The following is a 12,007-nucleotide window of genomic DNA, read 5'->3' as shown; positions in this document are numbered from 1 at the left end:
CAACAAAAAAGGGCCCATCTAACCGCCTTCTAGGACAGAATATTAACAGCCTCTCAGCTTTCAGAGTTTAATAAACAATGATAAATTACAAAATTGTGAGACATACAATCAGAGCTAAAGGAAATCTCTACATAGAGCATAACACTATGCATATGTAAGATATTTTATTAGTAATTTCTTTCTGCAGGTCTATTTTGTAAATCAGAGCTAGTGGTCTAGCTCTGGTTTACATATTTTGTCTTTACAGAATTATACTATTAAAAATATAAACAAGGGCACAAAGCGACCTTTATGCCCTTGTAATCTTTTTATAGATTACAGATTAGTGGACTGTAATCTATAAAAAGAGCTTCCTGTTTGCTGCAGTGGAGATGAAGACGGTCCAATCAGGAAAGCAGAGCTGCATCAAACTTTAAGGTGGAACTGCAGAAAAAAGACAAAAAAGCAAAAATTGAATTGTTAATGCATGTCACCATGAGAAAAGCCTACTAAGTTTTGCTTAAAAAAACTTTTTTAAACATTTAAATCACACATTTGTCTCATGAACAGCCGCCTCATGTCTCAGTGATTGTTTTTGTTAAACAAACTTATTTGTGCATGTCATAAATTTTTCTTGATATTCTAAGTTTTTGTTTGACTCAAAGTTTTGCTTGTGATTCTCACATGACGTTGTGAGCAGTGGCATAGCCAGAGAGGGGGGCCAGGGGGGCCAATGCTCCCCCTGTCATCTGATTGGCCCCCCCTGATGATTGACATGTAACGGCGTTTGTCATCTCATGTGTGATTAATTGGAGCATTTATTGCCCAGCGCTCTGCGCTTGTTTCTGCCTAACGGATCTGCACTTTAATTTCTTTCCTCTCTCAACAGTCAGCTGTTATTCCTCTACTTAAACTATAATAAGTAGATCATAAAATTCTCTTTAGTTTTTCTCTGTGTGCTCCAAACTCATTAAATGTAAACTCATCAGAAGCCCGAACCACCATCAGGCAAATAATTCTGGTCCGACCCGAACTATTGTTACCTGTCCAAACAGAGCTTCCTAAAATTTTGCCCCCCCGAGAGTTGAGGGGGCCAAGGGGGGGCCAGGACTACTCCTGGCCCCCCCAACTTTAAAAGTCTAGCTCCGCCACTGGTTGTGAGCAGGGCCTAAAATCACAACAAAAGATTCATGATGTGTGCAAATAAAAGTTTATGTTTGGCAAATAACTTTAAGTTCACAAGACAAAAATTAGTTATTTAATTATTTTTTTAAAAGTTTTTTTTAAAAAAACAACTTGTTTTTAAAAAAGAAATCATTACAATTCCAAAAGTTATTACAATTTTATTTTACTTAACTGAGGTCAGTTTTTTTTTTCCCATTGGGAAAAAAAATGTAACTTCATGCTCTGCAAACCAGACCCTAAACTAAAGTCTGGGTTGAGTTTTTTTCCCCTTCATTAATGACACACACTATATCTATTATGGTAATTCAGGGCGAGTTATTTTTAATTCTAAATGAATATCCTTGTTATTTAAGTGTTATTCTCCTTCAAGATACATTTACCTAACGCCTGAATAAATGCAATGTACATTATGCAGCAAAGGAAATTAGAAGATTGGACATATATCCATAATGGAGATGATAAGTTTTGGACGGGCGATGTGCCTCGTACACAGGGAAGAAACTTTTTAGTTATCTAGTTTTGCTAGCAAAGTCGTTAGCTATTAGCTAGCTAATAGCACAACAACAACAACAGCCTAATGTCTGTATGATAAAATAGTGAATTGATAGATAAGAATAGTTTTCCTCACCTGGCTGTCTCCTCCCGCTCAGTAGTTCTTCAGAGAAAGGCAGACGCAGAGGCCTGTCAGTGTCTTGTATTTCATTACCTCTCTGCTTAAACCGCGACTCCGAGCTGAAGCAGAAACGATACTTCAACGTTTTCCGTCATCTGACACGTAGCAAGTCTACTCCACTTTATTCACCAAAAACGTTTTTTTATAATTCACCAAAAACTGTTTTATAATCTGGAACGTTCACTACGTTGAGCTCCAGTTAGCCGCCTCATCTCACTGCGCGAAAGGCAACTGCGTCACGGGCAAAAGGTCAAAGGTAACAAGGTGACCGGAGGGCTTATTATGTTGTACAAAAAATAATAATAATCATTTTAGTACATGTTATTATGTGTCAGAAGAGGGCTTAGAAAATAATAATACAAAAAAAAATAATAAAAATTAAAAATTGACCAAAAGGGCACTTGGGGGCACGGAGTGAAAAGGGCAGGTGCTCAAGCTCCCCCAGGCCCCCCCTCTGCACGTGCCTGGTCTGTAGTCATCAACTCTGTAGAACTTTGAAGACCTTTGCACACTTACCCAGCTCAGCTTTCATTGACCTCACTTCTTGATTTGACTGACCTGACAATTTGTTTCCAAGTTGCTGTAGTTCCCAATTGCTTTCACTTCGTTATAACCCCACTATTCCAGCTACTGGTGGAATATTTAGTTGCAAGATCATTCCACAACTGGATTCACTGCTGGATTTCACACGTTTGTGGACACGGAAGTGACACCTGAGTTCAATGATTTAGAGGGGTGAATAAAAACCAATAAAGTATTCAACACCTCCACCAGACTTCAACAAACGTCTTAAATTTAACTGCAGTAAAACTCCAGTAGCGGAAAAAAAGAACAAAAAACAAAAAAAACCAACGTAGAAGTAATTGGAACGTTACTACATGGATGAACTATCAACGCGCCTGAATTGTTGTAAAACAGGCTGTATAGTTGGTGACCGCATAATCAATCACATAATGTATGCAGATGATTTGGTAATCTTAAGTCCATATAGTGCTGGCCTTCAACAACTATTAAGGGTCTGTTCCCAATATGGTTGTGACTTTGACATCAAATATAATGCTAAGAAAAGCAATGTTATGATTGTTAGAAGTAGGGCAGATAAGCATCTGATAACCCCTGACTTCTCTTTATCTGGCATTGTCCTCAACAGATGCAATGAAATTAAATATTTGGGACATTACATAACTGATGACCTGTCTGATGATTGTGACATTCGTAGGCAGTATTGTATGATGTATGCACAAGCTAATACTTTGGTCAGAAAGTTTAGTATGTGTTCATCCTCTGTGAAGATAGCTCTTTTTAAAGCTTTTTGCACTTCACTTTACACGGCCCATCTGTGGCGAAGATACAACAAAAGTAGCCGGCAGAAACTTTATGTGGCCTACAATGACGGCATGAGGCTCCTACTTAGAGTGCCTAGATGGAGCAGTGCTGGCCATATGTTTGTACATAATGCTGTTCCCACATGCGCAGCTGTGCTCAGGAATCTCATGTATAGATGTATGTGTAGATTTTCTGTGTCATGCAATAATATAATTGCAATTTTAGTAAATCCTGTTTTTAGTACAGTCAGATTTTTCTCAAGATTGTGGAAACATTGGTGTCATCATTTATTTGTGACTCAGTGAATGTCATGTTTTTTTATTTTTTTATTTTATTTTTATTTTATTATTTTTCACTTATTTTGTTTTTACCTTTTTTATGGACCTTTTTGGTCTGGAATAAAGATTGATTGATTGATTGATTGATTGATTGATTGATTGATTGATTGATTGATTGATTGATTGATTGATTGATTGATTGATTGATTGATTGATTGATTGATTGATTGATTGATTGATATACTGCTCAAAAAAATAAAGGGAACACTTAAACAACACAATAAAACTCCAAGTAAATCAAACTTCTGTGAAATCAAACTGTCCACTTAGGAAGCAACACTGATTGACAACAGGGACCCTCGTCGGGTCAATCAGTGTTGCTTCCTAAGTGGACAGTTTGATTTCACAGAAGTTTGATTTACTTGGAGTTTTATTGTGTTGTTTAAGTGTTCCCTTTATTTTTTTGAGCAGTATATATATATATATATATATATATATATATATTTATATATAAGTATATATATAAAAATATATATATATAATAGTGGACTGCACAGTGGCGCAGTTGGTAGAGCTGTTGCCTTGCAGCAAGAAGGTTCTGGGTTCGATTCCCAGTCTTTCTGCATGGAGTCTCCATGTTCTCCCTGTGCATGGTGGGTTTTCTCTGGGTACTCCGGTTTCCTCCCACTGTCCAAAAACATGATTGTCAGGTTAATTGGTCTCTCCTAATTGTCCCAAGGTGTGTGTGTGCATGGTTCTCTGTGTTGCCCTGCAACAGACTGGCCACCTGTCCAGGGTGACCCCGCCTCTCGCCTGGAACGTTAGCTGGAGAGCCACCAGCAGCCCTCCCGACCCCACTGAGGGACAAGGGTGCAAGAAAATGGATGGATATATATATATAGAGAAAGGTAGCAAGCATTTTACTTACACTCTCTCTCTCTCTCCTTCATTTCTCTCCTCCCTCGCTTCCCTTGCTGCTGAGCAATTGTTCCAGAAATCACTGGGCCTTCACTCACATCCACGTCGCCTCAAACTTTGTTTGAAACAGGAGCAGCTCCTTGATCTCTCAGCTGCTCTCAGTGATCCCAAACAAAACACAGCAGCCAGAGTTGTTTACTGTCCCATGGATTGTTTTGTTCCTGCATTGAAATAAAAACAAAAAGTGGACAACACGAGTATACAGAATGTCCATCCATATAAGAGTCCGGAGCCGTCTACATCAAATACAGCTTAAACTGAGGTGCACATTATGTCCTGGATGTCTGGAGGCAGTAAATTCTTGTTTTGCTCAATTATTTTTATTCTTAAATCTCCCAGAGACAGATAAAAAAAAGAAGAGGAAAACATGTTGGAGGACAGAACGTGATGATCTGTTCTAAAAATGGGACATTTTCCTGCACAAATTGCAATTTTGAAAAAGTAACTTTATGGCCAAAAGCATGTAAATGTTTCAGCAGAGAAGCTGCGTCTTTTGTGAGGATATACTGAACAGTGCAGAGCCACCGGGTAGGTGAGAGAATCTAAACTGTCTTTCAGCGCTGCATCACAGATGGTAGGACTCTGATAAATGTCCAGGCATGACGCTGGAATTCAAAAATGTGTTGGAGAGGTCAGCTATAAAGAATAAATTGTCATCAGGAGGAATTGTATTGGGGGTTTGGTACTGTTTGAGCTCTAGAACCTCTCATGTTTTTATCAGGGAACAGAGGGACGTGTACAGCAGAAGGTTCAATGCTGGCAGCTTTAAGACACTCAAAGTCAGGTGCAGCAATTTGTACCCCAAACTCTGGCTCTGGTTGACCTCATCATCACAGCAGGCAGGTCAATCAGACCTCTGCTGCATCCTGGGAAGAGCAAGAATGGAAGACGAGCTCCATGACTTTCATTAAACATCCCATTGAATTCAGCTCAGAAACATTCAGTGTGAACAGGACGTTATCCTCAAGCTTTGCAAACTATCAGCTGCAGTAAAATACACATTTGCCTTAATATCACAAGAGTCAGATCAATGTTACGCACTTCCATCTCAGGAGACAAAAACATGCCCCTAAGCATTCTGGGAAATAATTCCCACTCCTGTCTTTTTCTTCTTTCAGTTCTTTTAAGTTGCATCTGACACGTAGATGTTTGTCCAGAGAGGCAGAAATGGATTGTTTCGTTCTCTGGTTGTGCAGGACCACGCAGCTCTTTGCTGACACCTGGTGGCCGTTCTGCGTCACTGCTTGATGAAGAAGCGTACGCTGCGTAATGACGCCGACGAGCTGCAGGGGTGAGGAGAAAAATAATAAATAAAAAGCTAAATAACTAAATACATAATAAAAAATAAAAAAATATGATGGACAGTACAGATATGAACAAGTTTGGTTTTCTAAACAGTTAGCAGGACTAGCATAGCACATTCATTATTAAAGAATAATAATATATTTGTTAATAATTTGAATGTTTACATTACTTGGAAGCTCCTTATAAATGTGGAGGAGTTTAACTCAGATCTTGCAAGGAGAATATTGTATTTGCACAACCTGGGAATGTATTTTCATGCCATTTCTTTAAATGGCATAAATTGCATTTAAATGGCATAAATTGTATTTAAATGGCACAATACAATTGCAATTCACACCTGTATTGTGAATTGCAATACAATTCACATTTTTATACTTTCATTTAGGTTTCTGCTGCTTCTAAAAAAATTAGTCCAACTGCTCAAAAAAAACACCCAACTGTTTGATTTTTCAATAAATAAATGTTTTTTGGAGTCTGGAAAATGAGCCGTTTCAAAAACCTGCCACTCACCTAGCAACCTTCGCTTAGCCTGTTGCCTAGCAACACCAGACAAGCCCAGCCTCGTTACATAATAAACAAAAAATGTTTTATGTTTTTACTAAAGGCGGGTGAACGACAGGTTCTGTATGTGTAAATATTTAGTTCTTGTGCTGAGCTGAATGTTTAGGCTATTTCTCACTCAGAGGATATTTTGGGTTTTAAGTTGTTGACAGCAGGAAACACACACACACACACACACGCACACACACGCACACACACACACACACACCCTAACACTATAAAATATCTCACACTCATTGTTTTTCCAGCGTTTGGATTCTGGATTAAATGCTCCAGAGGAAACCTTATGAGTTTTATTCATTTTCCTCTTGTAGATGCAGCTGCTTGAGATTAATTTAAGACATTTCTGCTTTCAAAAGCATTGATTTAAATACATAGAAACTTTGAATAAATAATTGATCGAGCTACTGTTTGAAAACTAGGATCAATTGGAATGTATGTTAATAAATTGAAATGTTTTTGTTTTGTAAAGAGCCTTGTAAATTGCTGTTATATAAATAAACTGAATTATTTCTTAAAAATAAAATGTCAAAACATGTTTGTCAAATGTAGGTAGAAATTAATCTGTCTGGATTTAAAAATCACGTAAATTAAATGTTTTTACTGTAAAAACAGGGGAAAAAAACTTTAATTTATGTTGTGGAGGATACAATATGTCTTTATGAAACACAAAAAATGTGTGTTTTCTACACCAAAGTACAATATTATTTACAGCTTTTTAAAAACATTACAATAAGTTCAGGTTTGCCACTATCCTGCATAATACTGGTAAATAAACACAATGTAATGTTTTTTGCTTTACAGAGTTTTTCTCATGAGTTTACTGACTTTTTATACAGTTTAAATTACTGAAATAAATACACTTTTCAGTGATAACGTAAGTAAATGCGATACATTTGAGCAGTACCAGGTATTTGAGACACATACATTTAATTTTGAAACATTGAGACGCTGCGTCAGTCCTTGTGAGCTGCTGCTCTGCCGGCGCTACCGGCCGTATCCGTACGGGTCGTTGGCGTCCTTCGACCCCTCTTTCCCTTCCGTCTTGCTGAGTTGGTGCAAAGAGTTGCCCAGGTTGTGAAGGAGACACGTCCCCAGCTGGCACACTGTCTTGTATGGGAGTCGACGAGGGCGTAACTTCAGGTTGTCACTGGAGAAAAAAGAAGCTAAACAGTTAAATCACAAATGAATCATCAGGCTGAGCTTGAATTAATCTGTTAAAATGATAACAAACATTAAAATAGATTCTTCTTCAAAATAATCAACATGCATTCTAATAAAAGACTGCTTATCAATAATGTACGAAGAGTTCATAGCTTTATTAGTAATGGTGTTTCAGTGTTACATTAATATTGTTATAGGAAAGTCGTGCCTTATTACAGGGAGTGAGGTGATGCTGACCTTTGACCTGGTCTCAACGGGGAGGCAGAAGTCAGAGACACGATCAGCAGCAGCAGAAAAATAATCCCCATTCTGTCCTCACCTGGAATAAACAAAAATAATAATAATTATCAGTTATTATCAGAGAAGTATGGAAGACAATTAGTGTCACTAAAAAAAAAAATAAAAAAAAGAATTTTTCTTCTGACTTTTGATCTCAGAAAATTCAGGTCTGAGGAAAAAGAAAAGAAAAATATATTTTTTTTTCAGTTCTTGTTTTCCTCATTTTATCCCCTAATCATCTTACACAGTAAAGAAACAAAGCTCACTTAAAAAATAATAATAATAACTTTATACTTACAGAGAAAACGTGACCGTTTTCCTTTGCTTCTTGCAGAAACTATTGGCAGCTTCTCTCTGACTGTTGGCTTCCCCGGTCTGTCGCTGGTCCTTTTAAAGGCCTGCGGGGTGAAGGGGCGTGTCCATGAATGTCGTTTTAAACGTCGGCCGTTTGTTCATTACTGGTGTAATGAATCAGTCACTCTGGCAGCTTTACTCTCTGCTTACAGGAGCCATGAAGGCAACATAAACAAACCTTAAGCCAAAACATCCCAGCAAAACATCGCACTTGCACTTCATGTGACCTCGTAGGTTCTGATGTTTACATTGATCCCCTACACACACACACACACACACACACACACACACACACACACACACACACACACACACACACGCACACACACACACACACATACACATACACATACACATACACACACACCTCCTCCATCCCTCTCCTCCCTCGCTTCACTTGCTGCTGAGCAATTGTTCCAGAAATCACTCATTCATTTCCATCACCTGCAGGAAGCCCGCTGAGCCCAGAATAACTCGATTCTCCTCCGAGCCTTTCTTTATCGCCTCTTTGTTTTTTTCCCTCAGCCTTTTCCCCCTTGAGTCATTTTTCCCTCATTGTGTTTATTCCTGAAATGTCCTTCGCTCACATCCACCTCGCCTCCAACTTTGTTTGGGAGAAACAGGAGCCGCTCCTTGATCTCACAGCTGCTCTCAGGTTTTGCAGTGATCCCAAAACAAACCTCAGCAGCCAGAGTTGTTTACTGTCCCATGGATAAGTTTCCTTTATTGAAATAAAAACAAAAAAAGGAAAGTATAGAGGGAACAGTACACAGAATGTCCATCCATACAAGAGTCAGGGGTCATTTACATCAAATATAGTCTAAATTGAGCTACACTTTATGTTTTAGATGTCTGGAGTTGTTGGGATCTGTTTCAGTCTCTATGTGCACAATTATTTTTATTTCTAAATCTCCCAAAGAGTGATAAAAAACTAAACAAAAGAAGGGCGTTTCAGGAAAATGTAAATTTTCCATCAGATGTTTTTGAATTTGGATTGTCAAAGTTTCATTGAGAAAGTGAATCTTTCCATCACAAATATGTCACAGATTACATCAAACCATTTCTTTCTAATTGTTTACCTTGCACTTCAACTTAGTATTCCAAATAAATACTTAATTTTAACACCCTGAGTAGTTGACTCTATATAAACACAAAAAGAAGCTGCTCCCTAGTTAGATTTCATATTTTTTTCCAAAAATAATTACTATTTCTGTAAAAATCTAAGTTTTCATACATTGTGCATACACATGTTTTTACATGACGGACCAACAAAAGGTTATCACAGTGGAGAAGTAGACAGAGAATAAATAAATGTAAATATTTTTGACAGATAAATTAATAAAAAATGTGACGTATATTCTGCCTCCATTTACTCCCGTGCAGAAAGGTGTTTTCCCACCTGGTAGTCTGGTAGACTCGGTTCGATTGGGGATCAAAGGTGCAACATTTATTACATTTTCAGCTGCTGCAGTTCGCTTTCACACTGAAGAGTCAAATGAACTAAAGCCTTTGAGCGACCTGTTCCCTCCACTCACCTGAGGTGGCGCTGCGACAAGAACCACTGAAGGAAACGACACAAAAACCTCAGAAGACACTGAGCCCAACTTCCTGAATGGAGGCAATAAACTTCACAAATGTAAACAAAAAAGGAGAAGCATCAGATTAGAGCAGTTTTAGGATTACTTTTATGTCTTTGGTAAAAAAATCAGGAGTCATTTTTCTCTTGGTTTGTTTTGGTTGTATTTACCCATAATGCCCTGCACTGGAGTCGTGGACCACATCAATTGAAATGTCCCCTGCAATAGCATAATATCTTAATATATATATAACCTGAAATGAAAATACTGTCTTTTTTCTTCTAAATGTGAAGATAGTGCTATTTTTCACAATAAAACAAGTTTACCCTGTCACTTTGAGTTGTTTATAGATTCTGAAAGCACGGATTCTTAGCTTTCCAATGATAGAAAACACATGGAAATCAAAAAAGAAGTTATTTAGCATGCTATAATATTCAAAAATCAAAGTTCTGCAACTCACCCTCAGAAACTTTCCACTGGTATCTTCAAGCTTTGTTTTTAGTGACCTGGTCTGAAGCCACTCATCCATTATTATCTTTAAACATAATCTTTGCTGTAGCGTCGACTTTGAGCTCACGGCAATTTGTTTCCGTGCAGTACCTTATTGACCTCTAGGGGGCGCCTGGACCACAGTTTGAGAAAAGCTGATTTAAAGGAAACGGCATAGAACGGCATGCTAAATGTAATTGTTTTAAATCAAATAAAGCTGCATTTTAACAAAAATTTTAAAACTGATTCTCCAATTATTGTCCCTGTTAACATTAGCACTGCAGCACAGCCATCTTCTACAGGGGGTTAGAAAAGTGGATGCTTATTTTGTTATGGTCAAGTTTAATAATTTTTTGACTCTTGAAACCATTTGAGCAAATGATTATGTTCATGAGGCATTAAGGTGTTAATGCTGATGAATATTAAAGGTTTCTTTAGCAATAAAACTTTCCCATTGTCTCCAGAATGACTAAGAACCAAAGGTTAAACTGTGTGTAATATCCCATAGTAGAAAATCACAACATCCACCTTTTACAGCTCTCACTTAGTCACACCCTACACCTAATTCATCATGAAAAATATTATGTTTACTTTGTGAGGACGTTTCTGGACCTTTCTGCCTGTGACGTCTTGAGCATCCTGTTGTTTTAGGCCCGTATCTGCCCCCCGTTTCCTCCACTCACCGAACACACGGGGCAGTATCCGGGCAGGAAAACTTGATATTAGCTCATTCGTTTCATCACAGGAGACACTTCGTCATCAGCGTGTGAACCGCCTCGTAAGGCTTCCAGTAAGCTGAGGATAACAGCTAAATGTTGGCTAGCAACCTTTGGCCCAATCAAAGTCCAGACCTAAACCCAGATGAGAATCACTTTCAGAGCTTGATAGTTGATGTCTACTTAAACTTTCTATTCAATCTGGATGAGCTTCAACTGCTTTGGCCAACTCTTCTTCGCAGAATTGCCTTCATTCAGTCAGGATTGGAGGATGTGCGAGCATGAAATGACTATTTCAGCTGGATATCAATCCAAACTTTGACTAGGCCACCCCAACACCTTGTGCTTTGTATCATTATCATGATACAGAGCCAATATGAGATTGAATTTAAGACAAGAGTTTTTAACACTTTGGTGACTGATAGATGTCAGAGCTTTTAATTTACATGAACCGGTGATATTTAGCATTTCAGCAAAGACTCCTCTGATAAAAATATGCAGAAATATAAGTAAGTAAAATATGTTTGTTAGAAACTTCTACTTTTGTAGTAAAGTTAATAGTGAACTGAAATCACACTAACGATGGGTGACCCTCATGATAACTACTTAGCCCAGAGCTAAATATCTAGAGTTTGAAGATGAACATTAAATTTGCTAACTAAATATTTAGTTTGAAGATAAATATTTAGCTTATTTAGAGTTTCTTTTGAAACATAATGAAAAATTATCAGTGGCATTTGACTAAATTTAATGTTTCAATTGTTTGTGTGTTCTATGACTGTATTTTTATTTTTTTACGATGTAAAGCACTTTGAAATGTACGGAGCCCTCCAGGGGACATGGGGATTTTTTTTTCTTTTGCGTTCCCTCGCAATAATCTATTGATCAGTTCATGCGGCATAATTGATACTGTAAGCCTTTCTTACGGTGGCCGCCGTAATTTCTGCTTTAATACAAGCGGATTTCCATGGACTATTGAGTTATTGTCGCGGGGTAATAAGTCATCTGATTGCGTCTGTTGTTTTTCGTCTGAATGGTTTAAAGAGCTGCTTTCAGTCCATCTGAGCCTTAACAGACATAAACATGCAGTAAATAAATCGATTTTCAATCAGTTTTCTGCACCAAAGCGTTGATAATAAACAC

The 12,007-nt window shown here is 37.8% G+C and overlaps 1 long non-coding RNA gene across 3 annotated transcripts; it reads right to left on the bottom strand.

Annotated features, from left to right (window-relative positions):
- Positions 1–4,331: 4,331 nt before the first annotated feature.
- On the bottom strand, positions 4,332–11,033 carry LOC145549205 (uncharacterized). 3 transcript variants are annotated; one of them, XR_014085183.1, is made up of 9 exons: positions 10,740–11,033; positions 10,120–10,281; positions 9,830–9,878; positions 9,618–9,708; positions 8,527–8,803; positions 8,027–8,224; positions 7,687–7,768; positions 7,213–7,435; positions 4,332–5,702 (listed from the first exon to the last, which is right to left on the bottom strand). It is a non-coding gene; the product is annotated as an uncharacterized LOC145549205 (long non-coding RNA). The 3 variants fall into 3 exon arrangements; XR_014085182.1 differs by lacking the exon at positions 4,332–5,702 and having other exon boundaries at positions 6,881–7,435; positions 10,740–11,031; XR_014085184.1 differs by lacking the exons at positions 4,332–5,702; positions 8,527–8,803; positions 9,618–9,708; ... (1 more) ...; positions 10,120–10,281; positions 10,740–11,033 and having other exon boundaries at positions 6,881–7,435; positions 8,027–8,334.
- Positions 11,034–12,007: the final 974 nt, after the last annotated feature.

This window comes from Poecilia reticulata, chromosome 19 (assembly GCF_904066995.2).
Source record: "Poecilia reticulata chromosome 19, P_reticulata-male-v2, whole genome shotgun sequence".
NCBI classification, from domain to species: Eukaryota; Metazoa; Chordata; class Actinopteri; order Cyprinodontiformes; family Poeciliidae; genus Poecilia; species Poecilia reticulata.
Note: the sequence above shows the minus strand (reverse complement) of the source record. Positions and strands in the feature narration are given on the sequence as shown.